This window comes from Lolium rigidum, chromosome 4 (genome assembly GCF_022539505.1).
Source record: "Lolium rigidum isolate FL_2022 chromosome 4, APGP_CSIRO_Lrig_0.1, whole genome shotgun sequence".
NCBI classification, from domain to species: domain Eukaryota; kingdom Viridiplantae; phylum Streptophyta; class Magnoliopsida; order Poales; family Poaceae; genus Lolium; species Lolium rigidum.
The window spans coordinates 146,638,677-146,650,343 of NC_061511.1; the positions used below are offsets into that span (position 1 = coordinate 146,638,677).

General features: G+C 44.3%; 1 pseudogene; it reads right to left on the reverse strand.

The window, feature by feature from the left end:
- Positions 1 to 533: 533 nt before the first annotated feature.
- LOC124647598 lies at positions 534 to 10,883 on the reverse strand (annotated as a pseudogene).
- Positions 10,884 to 11,667: the final 784 nt, after the last annotated feature.

Here is an 11,667-nt window from a genome sequence, read left to right on the forward strand (position 1 = left end):
CCAATTACTTGTCAATGCGCTTAAGAATAATGCTGAAGATTTGGACCCCTGTAGTGTACTGATCAAGGAGATTAAGGAATCCCTATTCCTCAACTTTATTTGTCTTAAGATTGAGTATTGCCCCAGGGCTTGTAACAGAGTTGCAGACTCGCTTGCTGACTATGGTTCAAAGCTTGGGAACGTGCCCATTACCTTTGGTCAGAACAAACCCCTGAAATCTGTAATGGTGCTGGTAGCCAGCGATATGGCTGCGCCAGAATCCTAATGGTATTGTTTTCCATCTCAAAAAAAAATCGCGCACTTATTTTGAGAACAGAGAGAGTACTGCAAAACGGGGAATCTATATCCACGTAGTGCATCATCAGTGGCTTTTTAAGCTTAAAATGCTGCTCCAATCATACTCATGTGCCGACGGATGTATTTACTAGCATCTGAGTGGCGCCAAGAGCTCTCTTCTAAGCTGACTACGAAGTGAACTTATCAGGCTATACAAAAAATGTGAGGTAAGACGTGGTAACTTCACGATGTGTTTCCTACCAGATGTGTTTCCTACCACGAAGATCAACGGGGGTGAACGTAATAGCAAGATGACCCCTTCCTGCACTGGCCACTCTCATAATATTTGCATATTCCTCGTTGGGGCTGCCCTCTTGACCATGATCTTGATGACACGCCACTGCCATGATCTTGACGATGGTCAGACCTCCTAGGATGGTTTGAGCTACCTCGTCGTGATTCGCTGCCCTGATAGGTACCCCTCCGTGATTCGCTGCCCTGATAGCTACCCCTCCGTGATTCATTGCCCTGAGAGTACCTATCATGGTGCTGACTCGACTTGCTGCCTCGACTAGCATTACCAGAAGATGGATGCCAGCTCTTGTTCCCTGGTGCCTCACCCCAGCCAGAAGAATTTGAATTGGTGTTCCCCTGTCTCCTTGGTGTTTCTGAAGAGCTTTTAACTGTTGGTGCTGTTGTTTGGTGACTCGAAGACGAGTTGCGGTTCTGGCTAGCACTCGTGGAATTCACCTTTGAGCTCTCACGAGCTGATGAAAGCCAGCCTGGAGTTTTTCTCCCCTCCGGAGATGAACTTGATCGTGGCCAACCAGAAGCTTTTGTGCTTCCCTCTACAGATGAACCCCAGCCGGAAGATTTTGTGCTTCCCTCAAGAGATGAACCCCAACCTGAAGCCTTCGTGCTTCCCTCAAGAGATGAACCCCAACCTGAAGCTTTAGCACTTCCATCTAGAGATGAATCCCACGGTTGCCAGCCTGAAGCCTTTGTGCTCCTTTCTACGAATGAGCCTGCCTGTTGCCCGCCTGAAGCTTTTGCGCTCCTTTCTACGAATGAGCCTGCTTGTTGCCCGCCTGAAGCTTTTGGGCTCCTCTCTAGGATCCTCTCTAGGAATGAACTCGACGGTTGCCTGCCCGAAGCTTTTGTGATCCCCTCCAGAGATGAGTGTGATGGCTGCCTACCTGAAGCTTCTTTACTCCCCTCTAAAGATGATCCTAATGGCTGCTCGCCTGAAGCTTCCGTGCTCTTGAAAGATGAGCTCCATGCAGCATTTTGTTTTAGTTTTACCTAATCAAATCAAAAGAAACAAGTTAGTTGGGCCATGGCCCATGGAAGACCATTTTGCTAGGAATCTTTTTTCAGAAGACATATCATGCACGACTTCAATCCTTAAATATTTCCAATAGCATTACCTGCTCCGGCACTCCACAAGCTGTTGAAGCACTTGGGTTGCCTTTTTCAGTCTTCTCCCCCTCTGATGTTGGCATTTGAACAGCACTATTTCCTTGGGCTACTATCACCTCTTCTATAATGCATGAAGTATCTTTTTCGTGAGCTCCAAGATCTGTACAAGATTATGTAAGATTCTCTGTCAAAATTAACACCAAAAACGAGAATAGAATAGTATTCATTAACCTGATGAAGGTTGGAGAGCTGGTGTTGGTGAAGACAACGACCACATGTCACTGCTTGGGTCATCTTGAACACCCCACAGAGCAGAATCAACAGCTTCACCTTGATAGTAACCTGGTTCACCCCACGGAGATAGCGCAATAGGGCTAGAGCACTGCGGCCTTTCTTCCTCGGCTGAAGCTGGCATGAAATTTTCCGAAGGTGTTGCTCCATGCATATTATAAGTTCCACGGTGTTGTACTGTTGAAGATCCCAACACATCAGACACAGCAATTGCTTCAACATCAGAGACAGAACTAACAATTCCGTTCTGTATCTTAGCTGATGCAGCCTCTCCTTTTAGTTGCTCTGTTTGAGCAACGGAGCCTCCATCTTTTAGATCTTTTTCTTCTACACGTGATGTTTGTGTCTCCTTGAGTGATTGCAAGCCAAATATTTTACTAGAAGGTGGACCAGATATTTCTGATACAAAAGGTATCGAAGAGTGGTCAGATGCCTTCATAGCTGAATCTTTAGGTGCTACAGATGTTGACCGTGACTTGTTCATGGAAGTCTGCTTCCTCTCAAGTTTTGGAGTTGGACTGGGACATTGATCTTGAGTGTGAGGGGATAACACTGGATCAATTTTAGGCCCAGGAAGTTGGTTAACAGACACGTTTAATGCATCAGGCGGACATGTTTTCTGCTGATTCATGGTCTCCTCGGTCTTGCTTGAACTAGAAGTACATGTAAATGGAGCCCCCGACTGACAAGGATTCATTGGAGAACAGCTCCCAGGATTTGCTGAAGCAATTGAAGATTGAATTTCATCATGAGCAGTAGGTGGAGTAGGAATTGGTACTTTCTGTGAACCAAAAACCTTCGGTGTATTCAAGTTTTCCACAAATCCTGATAGTGAATTACCTTTTGAATCATTTTGCAATTGCTTCTGGGTAGTACACACACCAGGATCAGGCTTCATGGTAATATGATTGCTATGAATCTTCTGTGGTGTGGTTGGACTCCACATACCACTAGTTTCTTGATGATTGTTGTGTTCCCCACTCTTTTCTCGGGGGACCCCATCACCATGAGATCCTGGTGGTCCATATGAACCATCAGAAGATGGAATGGTGCATGAATAGTTCTTCAGAGGTCCAAAGTCTGTTCTCGCTGGCAAAGCTTCACCCAGAAACTTCGGATTTTCTCTTCCATGATAAAGGTCAGCAGACTGGCTAGGCAATCCAGAAGAGTAGACAACGTTATAACCAACAGGAGAAGTGATGTTTTCAGCCATACTTGAGTTACTACTATCTTTCCCAGGGCCAGCCCATGTGGATTTATTACTGTTAACGACTGGTGTAGGTTGAGTGGAATCTTTCTGCTGTTTTGAGAGCACTTCAGTCAGCAACAGTGAGTTCTCTTCACTCTCAAATGTGAGCCATATTTTCATGTCACCTGGGAAATAAGTAGTCCACTTGGAAAGCTGTGAAAGAGTAAACGGACCTTGAACATTCCCAGAAGGGTCCTTGTAGTGCCATACTTTTTCTGGCTCCACGTCACTTGATACAACTCCAGATGATGAAACTGATGCAGCTTCACCCGCTGTGTTGTTTAAATCAATGCGAGGCCGAGAAATATTCCATCCATTTGCTGATTGCAAGTTCAAGTTACTTCCTACTCCTGGTTTATGTGTTATACCCTCTGTAGGTGGATTCAAACTAGTCTGACGACTAGCATCGGAACATTTCTGTGGTGGGAACTGCACAGAGTTCGATTCTGCTCCTTTTCTTCCAGGAAAATGAAGATCGGATCCATTCCTATTTATAGTCCAATCAACTGCATACAAGTCAATAAAAAAGTCCCCAGAAAGTCAATATTTATAATACCATAATAGACACTGTAGAATATGAACAGTCAAGACATTAAGTACCAGTAGTTTTGTCATTCCATTCTTCAGCAGATTCATAATTAGGATCCATATGGGGGTCAACATGTACTTCTGGAATTTCATTAATCCTGCGTTCTCTTTCTTCGGGAGTGTTTAGAAGTTGCAACTTCTCCACACACTCTCTGAGTGTATGATAGTGTTAAGGGTCATCAAATGATAAATAACAGCATGCAACTGTTGATGGATTCCGTCAAACATTGTCAGTAAAGTAAAACTGCATTCTGGGGGTTGCGGCGGAAGTTTGAACAAGCACAACACAACAGAAAGGTATGACTAATAACAACTTAATGAGGAGCACACAGGACTACCTATCTCAAGCGTGAAGAAAGCTACTCCCTCCGTCCCATATATAAGATGTTATTACAACCAATATACTCACATATTTGATGTAATAACATCTTATATGATGGGAAAGAACCACAGAGGGAGTAGAACATAAACTGATTTTATGGCAGGATAGAGGCACATGCATCATCTGGAGAGCACTGGGTGATATATCATGTTCAGAGATGAAGGCATGTTGGTTGCCCACCACATTTTGCCACACTTGTGTGCCGTAAGTGTGGCATGCCACAGTTTTTGTGGCCCGCAAATTGGCAGCACACTTGTGCCAAAAATTGGCTAGCAAATGACTACATGACAAGTGGGGTGACTAAGATAGTGTGGCACGCCACAACTATGGCTACAACCAAAAACTTGTCTGCCTATCGTTTGTCAAAGTGTGGCTCCAAACCAAACATGCCCGAAAGCTGGTTTCCAACATGTCCATCTTTTTTTGTAGCACAAAATCAAGGAAGCATGAGAATAGTGCTAAAGTACTTTCTCCACATTCAATGAGGATGGCAAAATATTGTGTTCTCTTCATAAAGTTAATAGTCAATAAGACTGATAGTACTTGACAAGAGTGAAAAAATAAATCAGAGATAAGCAACTACAATAGAAGGCAAAAAATAGTCCCAAGTTTGCAAAATTGAGTTGAACCCAAGGTACTAGCAATCCTATGAAAATGTGTTTTCATTATTATGAGAGGTTTTGCAAAAGCTTGAACAAAGGAACTTTTACAATTTGTAAACCATGCAATAGCACTGTCCTTGGTCACAAAATGCTCTCTGTGTGTGACAATTCTAACAGGCCCATCTTTGGTAACCATATGCATGCAAAGCTGTGACCAAACAATTGAGGACCAAGATTATATACTCACCACCACCACAAAAATTAAACATATAATAGCTCAAACATGCTATGTTAAAAGGATATTCTTTCCTGCGTCCAGTTTCACTAGCACGGTCACGGAGATGACTCAGCCTCTGCTTTTCATTTTTCAACCACTGAAGAGGATTTAACAGAGTAAGTGCTGTTAGGTCAAGCTAGAGCAATGAAGTACTATCAAATAAGCAATGTCACCACACAGCCAGCTTTTATTTGTTAGTGTAGCACTTACATCATTGATTTGCAGAGATTGGAACATTTTAGCTTTCTCGCAGATGTCTCCCTGAATTACCAAGATAAAGAAAATAAGTCAGATATACATAGTTTGGTAACCAAGGGATCAGACAGATCATTAGTTTGGTTCTTCATCAGCAGTACCACTTTAAGTCGAGGAATTAGACCATACTTCATACTTTGGCGTAAGCGTTTGCATTCCTCCTACATTATACAAGCAAACAAACCACTTAGATGGAACAAAATGAAAGAGGCACTCATGTAATGCTACACCAGCAATCAGCAGTCAGAAAATCACATCTAATAGCTAATGAGAGAGAGAGTGCTCCAACATATATTCTGTCACTTTATTATGGGGTAATACAGAAGAGTCACGGTATGTCACCATGATATGCATCATTTGGCCAACAATAAACAAAAAACTGTTGCATCGAAATCAAATCCAAGAATCCATTTTCAGTTACTCGATCCATTCTTGGCAAGCAGATAAGAGACTGGATGTTAAGAACTTATATAAAAGAGACAGATGGGTTTGTAAGTGATCGAGCAGCAGCAACTTACTGCATAGTGCACATGATTAAAAGATAGTACATGTCAACAACCAATGTCAAATTTTGTGCATATATGTCTAACAAATTCAAAAAGGTAGTACCGAGAAAAGAGCTAAAATGGTCTTATGTCATTAACTATCGAAACTAGAACATCACCCAGTGCGTTGCTGTGGAAATTGTCGGAGATATACATGAGCAATGTTGATTCCGTAGAGAATGCAGTAAAAGAAGTTATTGAATTGTTAGAGAACGCAATAAGAGATACGATTTTGAAGGTCGATTGAACATTGAAGTTGTGGGTCTGTAATTATAAATTTAATTTTTTTATCCAATGAGAGTCATTCTTGATATAGTTTTAGCAATATGTATACTAGAAGTGTATGGTAAGTTAATTAGCCTACAAAAAATACCATACCAGTACCTAACAGCATTACCAATTAGTGAGGTCATCCAACATTATAAGTATGAAACAGTAAAATGTGCAAGCTACATGTGTCCTTGCATGCATTACCTCAGTAAAATCCTGATTTGAGATTGTATCCATAGTAATAACCTCCTTCTTGTCTAAATTTGATATCTCAAGTGCACGGTCTGTCATCTTCTTACCAACACTGTACCGTTCCGCAACTTTATGTGTACCTGCTTACAAAACCAAATTCTGGTTAAATTACTATTGAGTGACCAATATCGGTAATAAATCAGTAATAGTACAAATCTTACCAACTACTTTGACTAGACGATACATATCTTGCTTTTGACCGGCACCTGAAATCCTTATCCTCACAAAAGAACCGGTAATTTTCTCAGCGAATGAAGCAACATCATCAATAATCTCCTCCAGCAAGCTGCGCCGCAAGTAAATTAAATTGATATTATGCACATCAATGGCTGCATAATCCTCTACATTAGCTGGTGGATCTCTTTCAAGCTTCTTATTAGTCTTCCTCCTCTTATCAGAGCTTAGTTTAGTTGCCATCTCACTGTATCCTCCGCTATCTACATGAGCTGAATCTGGATCACGGGGTCTTTGGCTATCATCATTTACTGTCGGAGTCTCTTTCACATGAAAATGCATGTCCAAAAGCTTCAACATCTCAAAATGACCAACACATGGTTTCCTAAAAAGACTGCTAAGCCTTTCATCACAAATAATTTGACTTTTTCTGCGAGAGTCACGAAGGTTACTTTGCTTTATATACTCGAGCAGAAGAACCTGAACATCAAATTGGGAAATCCGAGACTTATCACCATTTCTCATGTGCCCAACAAATTCCAGCAGCTCCGATGAGGCCCATTTGGAGTCACCCGATAAGTCCATCCCTTCAAATGGCACCACCTTGGTTAAGCTTTCAGAACCTTTAGCTGAAATTTCACATTTCCTTGCAGTAACAATACCATGGCTTTGACGCTTCCGTCCCCTTGTCCTTACAGAAGCACCCCGTGTCCGTTTCCTTGAAGTACTATCAGAACTGGCATCATGATCATAGTTAGCATCATATTGTTCGCCAGATGATTCGTCTTTTACTCTTCTAGCGGAAGTGCTTGGAACAGTCCAACTGCTTCTGGCACTGATTAGTTCTTCCAATGTTAATAAATGCTTCCCTTTCAGCTCCAGCCAATATAACTTGAAGAGATATTCCCAACTATTTTTATCATCAAAATCAACTTTAACCTGGCATAGACAAAAATGATAACAAGTCACATGAGACATCCCAGGCACCTTATATCAAATCAAAAGAAAACAATAATAGACCATTTCATAGTTTTTGCAAATAATCCTAAGGTGAAACTATTTCTTTTTTCGGCCATCTTTCTATACTATCTTTTCGCAAACAAACACCTGGAGCATTTATAACTTCCAACTTTAAAAAAAATTTATTTGCTCGTTGCAGGGAGGCCTCTGCCAAAACAGAAGTTCTCCCCACTGCCAAAGAACAGCCAATGGCCAAATGAGGTACCAACAAGGCACCAAGCAAGCAAACAACTATCAAGCATCTACACACATGGAACTTATTCAAGGCAGTAAATTTAATTCATCCAAATGCAGAGCCAGACCTAGGCTCGAAATTCGAGAATGGTCATATATTTCATATATGGTTCAGCAGAGTGTAGAAATTTTCAAAAACAGTGTTGAGTAAAGTTGCATCCTGAAGAGAAAAATGAGTTGAGCGCAAGCAAATCTAGAAATGATATAGAGAAGAACATGCCGATTCTGCGCTTTACTGATTCTGCATCTAATTAGGTACGAGTATTTGTTCTTTATTTTTATTTTTTTTAAGGAGGGGTAACCCCTGGCCTCTGCACAGATTGGTGCACACAGCCATTTCTTATTGCAAAGCAACATTCAGTACAATCAGTTAACACTGCAACGAGTGACAAAAGCTATAAAAGCCAACAAGCCATAATAAGATTTACATAAAGCACTTATGTGTTGCTAATATTATTGTTAGGCTGCCAATAAAATCGGTTGAAGATGCCCCGTGTAACCATCTCAAGATGGCTGCACCCAGAGTCCAGTGTAGCCCGCCCTCCACATGATTATTACGTATTGAGTCTTTTGAAGGTGGCGTGATTGTACATCTGATTCAAGCTTTTAATATAATTTTAAACTGCCATTTCAACCCAAGCAAAGAAACCTGTAGCTAAAGTTAAACCCGATAGACAACTTGGCATGCCCAAAAAAGTCCATGGATGTAACCTATACAGGCTTACAGGACATAAACCCCATTAAAAGCTCAAATAAAAGGGACAGGAGTTAGATAACGAAATAAATTATGCAGCAATCAGGGGTCTTGAAACAAATAGCATATATAACTAACAGAGATCAATAAGAAAATAAAATGGAGATTATGAAAATGTTCCCATATTCCATGAGTTGTGATTAAAAATTAAGTTCCCTAAAGAATCAAGTGCAGGGTCTATGTACTTGCTGACTTGCAGTTCCAACTCGGAAGAGCCTAACTGAAACCAATGCGTTTGCTCAACAACAAAGCCTTCTGTGCCAAGCACGTTGGGGTAGGATAGTGTTTGCTCGATTGGAAAAGTTAAGTTGTATGCTCGTATTAAGGGGGTGTTTGGTTAGGATTAATTTTGCTTTTGGCTTATAAGCCAGAAAATCCCCTAAATAGATGCTTTTGATTTTGGCTTTTGGCTTATACCATCAAAAGCCAAAAGCACTTATTTAGGATAGGTGTTTTTGTGGCTTATAAGCCGAAGTCCAAACAGCCAGAAAAATCCCAACCAAACAGCCCCTAAGCTTTGAGTAAAGTTCGGGACAAATAGTGATATTTTACTTAATAGCTCTGAACCGTTGAGCATGAATAGTTAGGATTATACCAGTATGACGAATGCATGTCACCCTCGGGATGGATGATATTTTCTTCATTACACATATTTGCGAAGCTAATAAATCATTTACTTGAAACGTGATGGTGCTTTGTTCCAAAGAAACGAGAACACAATATACTAACTCAGGTTCCATAGATACGGAGGTGTTTTAGTGTTTCTAATAATACAGATGCTCCTGTGATTCAGGAAAAAATGGGAACAGGGTATACAACTTGAGGGTTAACAGTACAATACCTTTGTAGCATCTTCGTCTTTGGATTCTATCAGCAATATAGTGGCATAGCAAGTGTCGCAGAAGCCCTTGTTGCCTCTAACACCAAAGTATTTGCCCTGATTGACGCATCCTTTGCAGAGGGAGTAAGTACAGGTATAGCACATGAACTGTACCGCCTTTTCGCAGCTGCTGCAAATGTGCCAGCCTGGCATCAGGAAACAGGACATGTCAGATTGTAGTGTCGTTTCTGGAGTCAAAGGGTCACAAATACATCAATGCACTCATATACTACCATAATTAAAAGCAGCTAATTAAAAAAGTCATAGACTCATGCTGTTTGTTTCCTCATGTGATGCCAATGCCAAGTGACAGTATCCGTTTCTCCTCCTTAAACCCAACGCACTAAATCTGTTTTGACGCCGCCATTACATACAGCGACTATAACAGGGCCCCGGCGTATCAACAGGCAACAACCGATCGTGGATAAAATTGTCTTGTAACAAATGCAAAAAAAACTATACTATATTGCTAAAACAGATAGTCTTGTAGAGACTTTGCGTCTGCACCCTTTATGCGGTCGAGTGTTAAATGTTGAATCCACATCTACAAACTCTACTTCCAAATGCTCCCTATTTGTTTGTTTGAGTAGCTGATTCTGGCTGCCATTGTCTCAGAAGTAAGCAAGTGTATGCCAAATATTTTATGCATACCCAGCACGATTTAGCATTGATACATTGCAATCAATGTCCGACGCAAATATAATACTAGTAGAAGTGTAGAATGATGAGTATGCCATACCGCAGTTCCACTTGCCGCGCAGGCGGAAGAAGGACTCGTCGCGCTTGATGCAGGCAGGATGGTAGACCTTGGAGCAGCCCCTGCAGGCACCGAGTAGCGCTTAGTCGCAGTTCGTAATAAACAAAAGGATAACTCCGCGCTTGGTAAACCCACACACTGGCGCGCGCGCAGATGAGGTACTAACATAATAACCCCAGACGCACTGTACCTACCTCCGGTCGCAGACGACGAGGCTGCCCCCGTCGAAGCAGATGAAGCACACCACCTCCTCGTCGGTCTTCTTCACCACCGGCTTGGGCGGCTGCGGCGGGGCGGGCGCGGCGGCAGCGTCTCCGTCCCTGACCTTCCGCGGCCTCCCTCGCTTCCGCTTCACGACCACCGGCTCCGCGGGCGCGTCGGGCGCGGCGGGTTGCGGCGGCTGCTGGGGCGGGGCCGGGGCGGCGTCCATCATCGACCCGAGGAAGTGGGAGTCGTCGAAGGACGGCTCCGGCTTGGGCGGCGACGCGGCGGGGGCCTGCAGCCAGGCGGTGACGCGGGGCGCTGGAGACGGCGCGGGAGGCGGGGGGCGGTTGGGAGGCGCGGGTTCGGGCATGGGAGGCGGCGGCGGGAGGCGCAGCTCCGGGGGCCAGTCGGCCTCGCCGGGGGAGAGCATCTCGACCGTGGACCCCGCGTCCATGGGTGAGGAGCGCGTCGGGGTGGCGCCGGCGCGGCGCGCGAATCCAGCGCAGCGCAAAAACCCTAACCCTAGGTAGCGCGCATGGACCTCGCGAAGCTTCTCCGCGGCGGGCGGTCCCGGTACGCACGGGTTGGTCGGGTTTGGTGTACGACCACGAGGGCGTGGGAAGAGGGAGTACAGCGAGCGAGCGAGGGAGGGGGAGAGGGAAGGAGAGAGAGAGACGCCACGAACGAAATGGAAAGGACGGGACGGGCGGGGGGCGGTAGCAGTAATTAAGTCGGGGGGCATTCGTGTAAAAAACCGGTAGCGATCGATCGGGGAGAGGACGGTGCGCGGCAGCGAAATGCCCGACGAGGTGGCGGAAGTGGTGCGGTGGGGCCGGGCCTTTCGGGGGTGGTCCCGCCCGGCGATTTGACGCGTGGTTGGCTGGGGGAAGTTACTGCGTTCACGCCGTGGTCGTGGAACGTGGAAGTGGTGCGACGACGACGAGGTTGCCCTTCCGTGCGTGGCTTTTCACCTGTGTCGCCCCCGGGGATTCGGGCCGGTCCTCAACGGCCGTTTACCGCGGGCGGCGGCGGCTCACGAGCGTGGCACGATGCCGTGGGCTTCGGCCGTCGGTCGATCAGTATGATGAACCGCATCGGCGAATCAACGACGACGCCACCAGGAATGTTGCGTTATCCTCCTACCACATATCTTTAAAAAAATCATCGCTCATCGCACCTCCATTGCGTAAAAACATCGCCTACAGTAAACCATGTAACGCCTCCACATTAATTCGTTC